Raw genomic sequence first — 11,272 nt, 5'->3', positions numbered from 1 at the left:
GAGATGCAAAATAATGCTAATCCAGTGATAAGCAGCCATGTGACCTGTCTGTGGAAGTCTGCATGCTAGGTATGCTACCAGTCAGGAAATACTGGCATGTCTCTGCATCCCTGAACTGAGACTAAGGATGAAGATATGATCAAAATATGTTCTTGATTGTAGCAGATTCTAAATGGAAGTAGTTCTCTTGTTGGAAGTTTATAGTAGTCTTCATGTCTAACAGTTAAATGCTCGGCTTTGGACTCAACGCTGTGATTATTTTCTTTTAGTAAGGAATTTAGTTATGGTCATTCTAGTCCATCATTAACTGCTAGAAACTGAAAATACTTGTGTTTGTTTCTCATTAGCTTGAACTTCTATGTAACCGTACTGTACTTACGCTGTTACAGATGCACATCTGTAGTCTTGCTCAAGGAAAATGGCTTTGTATCTCCATTCCAAATATCTTGGACAATGGAGAAATGAAAACAGATGCCTACATTTCTATTGAAACAAAAGTTTGTTTGAGCTTTTTATTTTTAAAAAGCTGGGGGAATGTCCTGCGTTTGTCAGATCAAGCTTTGCAACAATTTGACTCCAATGCAGTGGTGAGATTTTTTTTTTTCATAGTTTCTACAAGATTTTTAGAAATATCTTCATAATTGTTAACCTCATGTTTTAGGTCTTTTTTCTGGTTTAAAATTAGTATATGCTATAGAAAAACCCAGTTACAATCCTTTTGGAAGATGGTGAAACTACATCTTTTATTAAGGTAGTGTGGTGCATATAGGAAAACAAGAACCTGCCTACTCTGATTTTAAAATAACATTGTTTTTAAAGCTTTAGAAGGCTTCTTGAGTTATTAGATGGGATTTTTTTTCTTTTGTTTTTTGGTGTGTTGTGAGTTTCAGGTTGTGTCTCTTAGGAAGTGTCCCCAGTGAGAATTTATCATAATTAGCAGTGCATATTTAACATATATGACTAAGGAAGATCATTTGGTTTAAAATATTCACAGCTCAGTACCTCAAATACCCGATCAATATTTGTGTATCTTACTATATTGATTTGCTGGGCATGTGGAGGAAATTCATCTAGCTCTGTGAAATATTCTGCTACCAGTGTGTTTTGTGGGTGGAAAATCACACAGACATTTCACCTTCCTTAAAGGGATTTCCTCTATCTCTGCTGAAAACTTCAATGTCCCATTATGGTACAGATAAGAGTACTGGAAGACACTTGAATATAAAAGCTTGTATTTGTTTTCAGTGGAAGAATTAGGTGAAAAACAAGATGTGATCAAAACAGTGTCCAGGAAGAGCACTTGTGTGTGTGGATATAACAGGGTGGGAGGTGAGTGGGGGAAGCTGTTATTTTTGGTGGAAGGTGGTGGGGAGTCATTGAGAATCCAGAGCATGGAAGCTAAGCTGGTTGATCATGCTGTTTGTGAGAATGGATTTGAACAAGTTACAAAACTGGAGAGTTAATGTTCAACACAAATAGGGAAGCCTACCGAGAAGTTTGTGTTGATGACTACATTACAGCCATAAGTGACTGACAAGATGGCTGTATCTGGAAAGAAGAGAGATTTTAAAGCTAGGTATTTTAAAGTACTAACATGTACTCAACATATCTTTGGCTTACATAAATATATGCAATGTGGCTCCTGATTTTTTCTAAGCTATTCATTGTTCCTTTTGAGACTAGTCTTGAGGGATGTGTGTCAGGTGAAGAGTAAAAGTCAGAACCCTGAATTTTAGGAAAGCAAGTTTTCACCTCTTCAAGGAGTTAGTCAACAGGACCCCCTGGCAAACTGCCCTCAGGGACAGGGGAGCAGAACAGAGGTGGCAGCTCTTTAAGGATGCTTTCCAGAGAGTACAAGAGCTTGTGATCCCCAGGTGTAAGAAATCAAGAAAGGAAGGCTCATGGCTGAATGGAGACCTGCTGTTCAAACTAAAGGGCAAGAAGGAAATGCAAATGCAGGGGAAGCAAGGATGGGTATATTGGAAGAGCACAGGCACACTGCCCGGTGGTGTACAGGTGGGGGCATGAATGCCAAGGTGCAGCTGGAGTTCAGCTTGGCACAGGATGCAAACAGTAACAAGAAGAGCTTCTACAGGTACCTCAACCAGAAAACAAAGGTCAAAGAAAGCACAGCCTCCCCAGTGAACACAACTGTCAACCTGGTAAAAATGGGCAAGGAGAGGGCTGAGGTACTCAGTATTTTTGCCTTGGTCTACACTGGCACCCTCTCTTCCCACTCCTCTCCAGTGGATGAACTGCAAGACAGAGACTGGAGGAGCAAAGTCCCTCCCACTAAGAGAAGATTGGGTTCATGACCACCTGAGGAACCTGAACATACATAAGTCCACGGGACCTGATGAGATGCATCCCAGAGTCCTGAGGGAACTGGCTGATGTAGTTGTTAAGCCACTCAACAAGGTATTTGAGAAGTAATGGCAGTCAGGTGAAGTCCCTGGTGACCAGAAAAAGGGAAACATCACACCTATTTTTTCAAAAGGATAGAAAGGAGGACCCTGGGAACTACTGTCCTGTCAGCCTCACCTCTGTGTCTGGGAAGCCCATGGAACAGATCACAGAACGTTAGGGATTGGAAGGGACCTCACAGATCACCTAGTCCAACAGAACCTCCTAGGAGCTGTGCTGAGGCACATGGAGGACAGGGAGGTGATGCGAGACAGCCAGTGTGGCTTCACCAAGGGCAAGTCCTGCCTGACTAACCTAGTGACCTTCTGCTATGGAGTAACTACATAAATGGAGAAAGGAAGGGCTATGGATGTCGTCTATCAGGATTTCTGTAGGGGCTTTGACATAGTCCCCCACAACATCCTTCTCTCTAAATTGGAGAGGTGTGATTCTATGGGTGTGATGGGTGGACTGTTCAGTGGATGAAGAACTGGCTGAATGGTCTCATCCAGAGAGTACTGGTGGATGGCTCAATGACAGGATGGACACCAGTGACAAGGGGTGTCCCTGAGGAGTTCATATTGGGGCCACTACTCTTTATTATTATTTTATTTATTTATTATTATATCTTCGTCAATTACATAGACAAGAGGTGTCAAACTCATTTTCACCAGGGGACCACATCAGCCTCGCAGTTGCCTTCTGAAGGCCCAAATGTAATTTTAGGACAGTATAAGTAATCCTAAAATTACCTTCAGACCTTTGAAGGTAACCATGAGGCTGATGTGGCCACTGGTGAAAATGTGTTTGACACCCCTGACACAGACAGTGAGATCAAGTGCACCCTCAGCAAGTTTACAGATGACACCAAGCTCAGTGGTGCAGTTGACACCTGAGGGATGGGATGGCATCCAGAGGGCCCTGGATAAGCTTGAGAAGTTGGCCCATGTGAACATCATGAGATTCAACAAGGCCGAGTACAAGGTCTTGCATCTAGGTTGGGGCAACCACTGATATCAATAGAGGCTGGGGGATGAAGGAATCTAGAGCAGCCCTGTGGAGCAGGACTTGGGGATACTGGTGGATGAAAAGCTGGACATGAGGTGACGTGTGCATGTAGCTCTGAAGGCCACTGATATCCTGGGCTGCATCAAAAGCAATGTGGCCAGCAGGTGGAGGGAGGTGATTCTGCCCCGCTACTCAGCCCTGGTGAAACCCCACCTGGATTCCTGTGTCCAGCTCTGGAGCCCTCAGTACAGGAAACACATGGACCTGTTGGAGAGGGGCCAGAGGAGGCCACAAAAATTATCAGAGGGCTGGAACAGCTCTGCTGTGAGGACAGGCTGAGAGAGTTGGGGTTGTTCAGCCTGGAGAAGAGAGTCTCTTCCAACCAAAACCATTCTATGATTTTACATTTTATAGCTTCAGCCGCATTCAGTAATTTGGGAAGTTGCTGAAGATGTTTTCCATCAGATGTGTTGAAAGATCCTGACCTGTAAGAGACTGGATTCTGGGAGAGAGGTTTGTTTTACAGAAAAGGAGCTGACAGTGCAGCTGAGCCAAGCTAGTCTGTAGCATGAGCGAATTTGGCTGTGAGTCAAACTGAATAACTTTAGAAATGGGTGAGAAGTGGGTGCATCTAGAAGCTGCAAGAACCAGGATTATAACTATTTCTGTGTATTCTAGTAAACTTTAAGCTGTGGATTTTTTGGTAGCATAAGCTACTTGGTGTCTCATTGTGAAGTCTTTCATTGCTCTGTTGCTATTATGCCTTCATGTATTGATCATCATTAGAGAATGACGTTACTGACTAGAAGGAAGACAGCTTATGTTACTGTACTGTCTTGCTATAATTTGTGTGTTTGTTTATTTTGTTTATGTTTTTTTGTTTGTTTTTGGTTTTGTGAGAAATAGATTCAACAATGTAACTTGTTTATTGCCCTTACATTGCAGTGAAGGTATCGTGGCAATGAATGAGCCGTTCTAACAGGATTTGTGTAGTGCAGGGATTAATAATTCTTTCACAGATAAGTTGCAGCCCAGCCTTTTGTATTACTAATGAATCTGAACAAATCATAGGTTAATTAGAGTTATAGAAACACTAATCCTTATTTTTATAGTGTATGTCTATTATTTCCTATGTAGGCAGAAGGCAGAACACTAAGACATCTTAATGCTATTCCAATCTTGGGCTGGTTGAAGTTCAGTTTGATCATGCAACACTTTCCTCACACTCTCTGGGATTTGGTGTGCTGTGCAGGATTTTGGCAGGTAATGCTGGAAATAACTGCTGCACTTGAAGTCTTTATTGTGCATTTCTGTTGAGTATTGGTTTAGGTGAGTTTGGATACTGGAAAAATGAAGATATGGATTCTGCCCTACTCTCCCAGTTTTTAGAAGGCACCTGGAGTTGAGTTGAAGAGATCTTACTTTCTTTATTTAGGGACTTCTGCAGTTGTTTATTGAATTGTTAATGTCTAGGCTTGTGCTAGAATCTCAGAAATTTCAGCCATGTATATCTGAGCAGTCTCCTACGTCACAACCAACATGTAACTTGTGGCAGATGTTTGCACCTGCTTATTATCATAGAATCGTAGAATAGTTTGGGTTGGAAGAGAACTTCAAAGGTCATCTAGTCCAACACCCCTGCAATGAGCAGGGACATCTTCATCCAGATCAAGTTGCTCAGGGCCCCGTCCAACCTGATCTTGAATGTCTCCAGGGACAGGGTACCTACCACCTTTCTGGGCAACCTGCTCCAGTATTTACCACCATCACTGTAGGAAATGTTTTACTCATATCTATTCTGAAGCTCCCCTGCTTTATTTTAAAACCATTATCCCTTGTCCTGTTGCAACAGGCCCTGCTAGAGAGTCTATCCTCATCTTTCTTATAAGCCCCTTTTAAGTACTGAAAGGCCACAATAAGGTCTCCCTGAAGCCTTCTTTTTTCCAAGCTGTGTTTAAAATGATGCAATAAGATTAAACAAGATTTGAAGGTGCTAGAATTATCTACTGAAACAGGAGGAACTCTGGGTTTAAGCCACAGCTTAAGAACTGTGGCTGGTCCTCTTGTGTTCTCCTGTTATTTCCAGCAGCTGCATCAGGCTTTTGCAGAGGTTACTGAGTATGGCCTGAGGGTCAGATCTTCTCTCAGCAGTAGTATTTTGTGGGCTGCTGTTTTACAATGAGTTCCTAATAACTATTCATCACTGACACCTTAAAAGACCCAGCTGAGATCCAAGAGTGCTTCTTGAACTCACAACTTGTGACTGTGCAGGAAGACATAGATAATGGAAAGATGGTTGTGTGGGCCAAAATCTATGCTAGATCTGTGACATTAGTGTTTGACATTGTCATTGGTGGCATTACACACCTGTTGAGTGTAACTGGCAGTCACAGTAAAATGGTGTTGGTAATGCACGTGGTGATTAAGATGTTCTTTATCTCTTCAGTATTGTTGCCTCTGCAGGACTAGCAGGAGTTGAAAGTGGTGATGCCTCGTTAGAGCCACTTATATGAACAATGTGGCTGTGGAACATAGTGAGCAGACCTTAGTGGGTAGGACCATTTTACAATATTTATTATGATCAGCCACGTTCTAAGGACCTCTGCTGGTTTCTAACATTGATTGGCTCACCTTCAGGTGACCTTCACAGGTCAGTCAGCTCACATTTTGTTGTTTTATCATTAGGGGGTTCATCTGCCCCCACCAGACATAGGTCTTATGTGGTGAGAGACAGCAACTGCCTCAAGGCTCTTGATCCTGTGAAGGTAGTGTGAATGCAAGTGTTTGTAGGCTTCATACTTAAACTAAAAACTAGATGAAATGAAAAAATGAACAGTTGAGGTGCCTGTCAAAGGCTTTTGTCCCTGGGACAGTTGGCATCCAAAGCAGCAGGGAGGAGTTATACGGAAATTCATTTATTTCCCTTCTGGCTGTTTCGCACCACTTAGTGTTAGGAATCAGGAGACGATGCAGTTCTTTCTGGCTTAGTCCCCAAACAACATGAAACCAGCATAGCCAGCTCGTGCAACTGGGGTTTGCCTTTAGCTTACGTTGGGGGCAGCATTTAGATAAACAGTCCCCATGTACATCTGCGGCTTTTCATGCTCCAGTAATTCCTGCCCAGGGGTGGTGATGTTTAAGATTTTTTTTGTGTGTGCTTTTTACTGTTTGTAGAAGCTGGAGTAGCCTACAGGTCTCAGGATTCACTGAGTCATCTTCTTCCAGCAGCATACCAAATTCAGACATGCTTAGATGTGACCTCATGCACGTACACACTGGTGTCTAGGCTGACCTCTGTCAGGAGCTGTAGAGTAGATGAATTGTCCTTCTGCTTCAGAATGCCAGTCCCCTCACATTTGTAGAACAGGCCCTCTATTCCTGTTCTGTTTGGTCCTCATATTTTAGCACTGTCCTACTTCATTCCTACCTTGGAAATTAAGCACTATTATTTGTTTCAAAACATGAAATTGATTTTACTTTTGCTTATTCAATTATGTCCCTTCTCTGTAGCTCTCTAATTTCATCAGGAAATACAGTATGTTTGACAGACAAACTACAGCAGGCTTTAAGTTAAATTCCAAGGAGGACTTGAGCCTTCAGAAATTCACCAATGTGTTTTCTGTGAGGCTGCTGTGAGGTCTTCTTGAAACCTTCACATTTTCTGTGAGCAGAAAAGCATAACGGTTCTTAACAAAAGCCTTTTTAGACACAATGGTCATGTTGCTATGTCTGTGATCTTAGCCTGTACTCAGGACAGACGTTATACCGCAGATGCAGAATAGCTAAGCAAGCTGGTTTTGTGATGCGTTTTCAGAAACAACAGTATTTTGAGTCCTTTACGTTATAACATTTAAGATAATCTAGGTGTAGTCCAAGGGCTACAAATGCAGGGTGCAGGGATTTTTAGGCTTTAGCCAGCACTTGCCCATTTTTCAACTGTTCTAGAAACCTGGCTAAGTGCTGGTGCATCAAGTTCACCTGCAGATTGCACATCATCTAGTGTCCTCTAGCTGACAATAGTATAGAAGGGCTGAGTCAAGCCATTGAATGGTAAGACAGGTCCTCCTGAAATACTTGCAAGTCATATATACTAGAGTTTTTGTAAAAATTGTACTGTACTGTAAACTGTATTTTGTATTTCTGAAATAGAAAAGCTGATGTGCTATAAAAACCTGTGGGCTGTGAAAAAATCATGCCATGTGGCTGTATTTGGCATGTTTTGATATCAGTGCTGAAAAAGGAACAATTGGTTTACGTAATGAATCAAAATAATATTCCCCACAATGCAGGTCAGTATTTTTTTTTCCAGAGGATTATACAGAGGTTACTTAGGATGCTTCTTGCAGGAAAAGGACAGGCGGTACAGCACAGTCCCACAGCTGTAATCCACCTCGTTGCTGTGCCCAGTTTACACCTCCTTTTCTGTGGGGCAACCTTCCCGCTGATTTCTGCATGCATGGTTGGCTTCATCACTGCTCATCTGCTGAAGATTGACTGACATGCTTTACAGTCCTGTATGCCTGGAGAGCTGCTAGCTTAATTTGGTGACAAATCAACCTCAACAGAAAGATCTATTCAGACATCATTCCTAGGACTAACCCCTAACAATATCTTTGATCTTTAAAGTTCCAAGTGACTGGATTCCTAATTTACCCAGTTATACATTCATTGCCAGATGGAGCAGTGTACTTCCTGAAAGCGTTATGTGCTGCTCAGCAGGAGGTGCGTGCAAGCGGAACTGCTATAACAATGCTAATGATGATCATTCTAGTGATGAGCTGTGTCTGCACTCCAGTGATTTATACTGTTGTTGTAAAGGAAAAAAAGTCTGGTCCACAGTGTTCAGGAAAAACTCTGCTGGAATGTCCCTAACAATCATTTTCCCAGTGAAAAATGCAGAACAGATTTTAGTCTATCACCCCAATATATACAGTCTTTCTCTTTTCTCCTACCACTTATGCTTTACAGTTTTATGAGAATATGGAATTGCATCTGGTTCATGCTAGGGATTAGCTAGAGCTGTGAATGTGAACTGCTTAGGCGGAACAAGTTACCTATTATAGAATTAGGATAAACTTTCATGGTTACTCCTGGCACTTTCTGTTCCAACTACTGTTACAAAACAGTTGTGGAAAATAAGTGGTAGTTCTGGACTTAGTTTACAGCTATCTTTTCAGGCTGTGAGATAAGTAGCGTCATAAGGGTTTGAAGTGAACTTCAAGATTGCTTAAAAGTTACTGGAAGAATGTATGACCAAGGCACAGTAAAACAGCTTCAGAAATCCAAAATTGGTGCATGCCATGAGTAGAAGTTTGTCTATGTTGTTTCTCAGCCGACTAAGAATAAGGTTCAATAGCTGATTTCCATCTCCTTGGAGCTGAGTAATGGTATTTTTGCAGGAGTACCATTGGGACACCAACTTCTGAATTCTCTGAAAAAGAGTGTCATGGAGGAAGCCTTGTGTCATGGCCCTGGGACAGAGTTTGCGTCTGGTGCCACAATGGGGACCTGTGATCACCTTGCATGGATCCTGGGAAAGTTGGAGAGCAGAGGTCCTGTCTTCAGTCCCTTTGTTCCCTCAGCTCCATGCGTGCCTGGAGGCGGTGCAGGATACAGTTGTGTTTTGTTTTTTTCTTCTACTAAGGAAAAGCCCACAGGAGGCTAAAGAGACATGAGGCTCTGCCCTGGGAAGGTCTGACTGGAGGCTGCTGCTTTCTGTAACTGTCTCAGAAATGCAAGTGGGGAATTCAAAGTACAAGGGAGATAAACAAAGAAGGCAACAGAGTGGAACTAGTAACATCTCCAGGGAAAAACAGAACAGACTGGGAAGAGTGTTGCAAAGTGCTCATCAAATTTACATGCAAATAGTAATGCTAACACTGTACATGATTAATTGCTCACTTGATTGAATCCTGTCTGGATGAAAATGTATAGATTTAGAGTTACGTTTCTGTGACTTGACACTGAGGGGACAGACAGGTTCTTTTAGAGATCCTTGACAGAATTACGATGGCACTAAATCATAGTTATAATTTAAGCTTTATTTTCTTAACAGGAAGTTACAATTAGAAGAGCACATGATTTCTACAAGCAGAATCAATGTAGTACAAGCTGTAAGTAGCATAATACAGAATTTATAATAGAACTTCATTTCTGGTTTCTAGTGACCTAGACCCTCTGCAGATCAGGTTGGATCTTAACATGTGGTTTGTTTTATTAATGTAACAATCATAATTTAGACTCAAAAATCACGTAAAAGCGAGCGAGTCCCTCCCTCAGTCCTCAGAGGAAGCAGACGGTAGTGGGGGGCATCCCTGGCCACCCAGGGGTCCCAGTCTCACTGTCCAGCAGCCGTTCTGGTCCAAGCTCCCCTTTAGGACTTGCAACTACTCGGTTTTACAGACAGTGCCCTGGGAGCTGTTACATTTCTCTGTTCCATGGTGGGGGCACCAACACCACCAGGTTAGGTGGCTGCTGGGACCTTCAGGGCTGACAAGGGAGTAATGGGCCTGGTGCCCAGGAACCTGTGACCAATAGGGAAGGGAAGAAGGACCCTGTTTGGTTTGTCTGCTTGGTGCACAGGGACTTCAGGGACTGATGATGAGGGGCAAAGGAACAAACGTGATCTGCTCGATCCCAGAGAACGGCTGCTTGTCTTATAAAATCGTGTTAGTTATGCCCACCATGTTACTAGAGGTTGGGAGTGGGGGGTACCTGGTCCCAGTTCCTTTAAGAATTCCTTTACTCATAGCATCTTATTTTAATTGAATATTAACAATCTGTGTATGGTTATTCTTCACTGTCTTTGTTGGCCCAGTTTCTCAGCCATTTCCTGTGAGAAAGAACTTCTTTGAGCAATTATAAAGTGGATTTCTTTTCTCCTTGATAGTATTATTTTACAGCTATATTATTGCCCTCTATGAACAGAGCTGCTTGCTTCTTTAGCTTTCTTTTGCCTCTCTACCAGGCAGATAAAGCCCATCTGTCTTGCTCTATAAGATTTCTGAGCTGTCACAGCCAGCAGTAGCTGTAAGTGAATGTAAGTTTTGACAAATGTGATACTCACTGCACTGAAGACCAGAGTTTGTTTGCTGTGTGCTCACTGTGTTAAATAAACCAGAATACCCTGCAAAGTCAAAGGCGAATGGATGAGACGAAGACTTTCTGCAGCTCTGAACCGTTTGGCTGTTCTTACTACCTGAAACTGTGCTAGGCAGTCTGCTTTGTGAGGCAGAGTTCATGACATCTGTGATTACACACTGCACACTGAATTTGGCAAAAATAGTTAATCAGGAAAAGCAACTTGTTTGTTAACATCCTGAAATACAGTATGCTGTCATTCTAGTTCAAATGTAAAATATTTTATTAACATTCCCATAAGAAATTACATTGGTAAGAGCTCTCAGTGAAAGGTATGGGGAGAATCAGGTTGGAGTTAAGATTTTGACTGCAAAATTTCCGAACTCCTCTGGTCTTGTGGCATGCCATGGCAAGGAAACACTGCTGCCTTCAGATCCATGCGTGTGATTTGAAGGTAACTCCTAGTGTCTTCTCCATGCCATCAGAGGCTACAGAAGTGGTTCACCAAAGCAAAATCAGTAGGCTGACGTTTCAAAATGCTTATCAATGCTGAATCAGGGCTTGAAAGTTTTTACCATTATAAACAAAGAAAACTGAATACTGAGAAGAATTTGCAGCAAGAGAAACAAAAATTCATCATTGTGTCTCAAGAAACACAAAGTATGTGAAGCATGCTGTTAATATTGCATAACCAACTGTTGTCTCTACTTTCTTGACAGTAATTTTTTGCAGTGAGTGAAGCTTTTTCTTTTCATAGATTTTTATTTTTTTTAATCTCCAT

Source organism: Patagioenas fasciata, chromosome Z (genome assembly GCF_037038585.1).
Source record: "Patagioenas fasciata isolate bPatFas1 chromosome Z, bPatFas1.hap1, whole genome shotgun sequence".
In the NCBI taxonomy this organism is placed as follows: Eukaryota; Metazoa; Chordata; class Aves; order Columbiformes; family Columbidae; genus Patagioenas; species Patagioenas fasciata.
Note: the sequence above shows the minus strand (reverse complement) of the source record.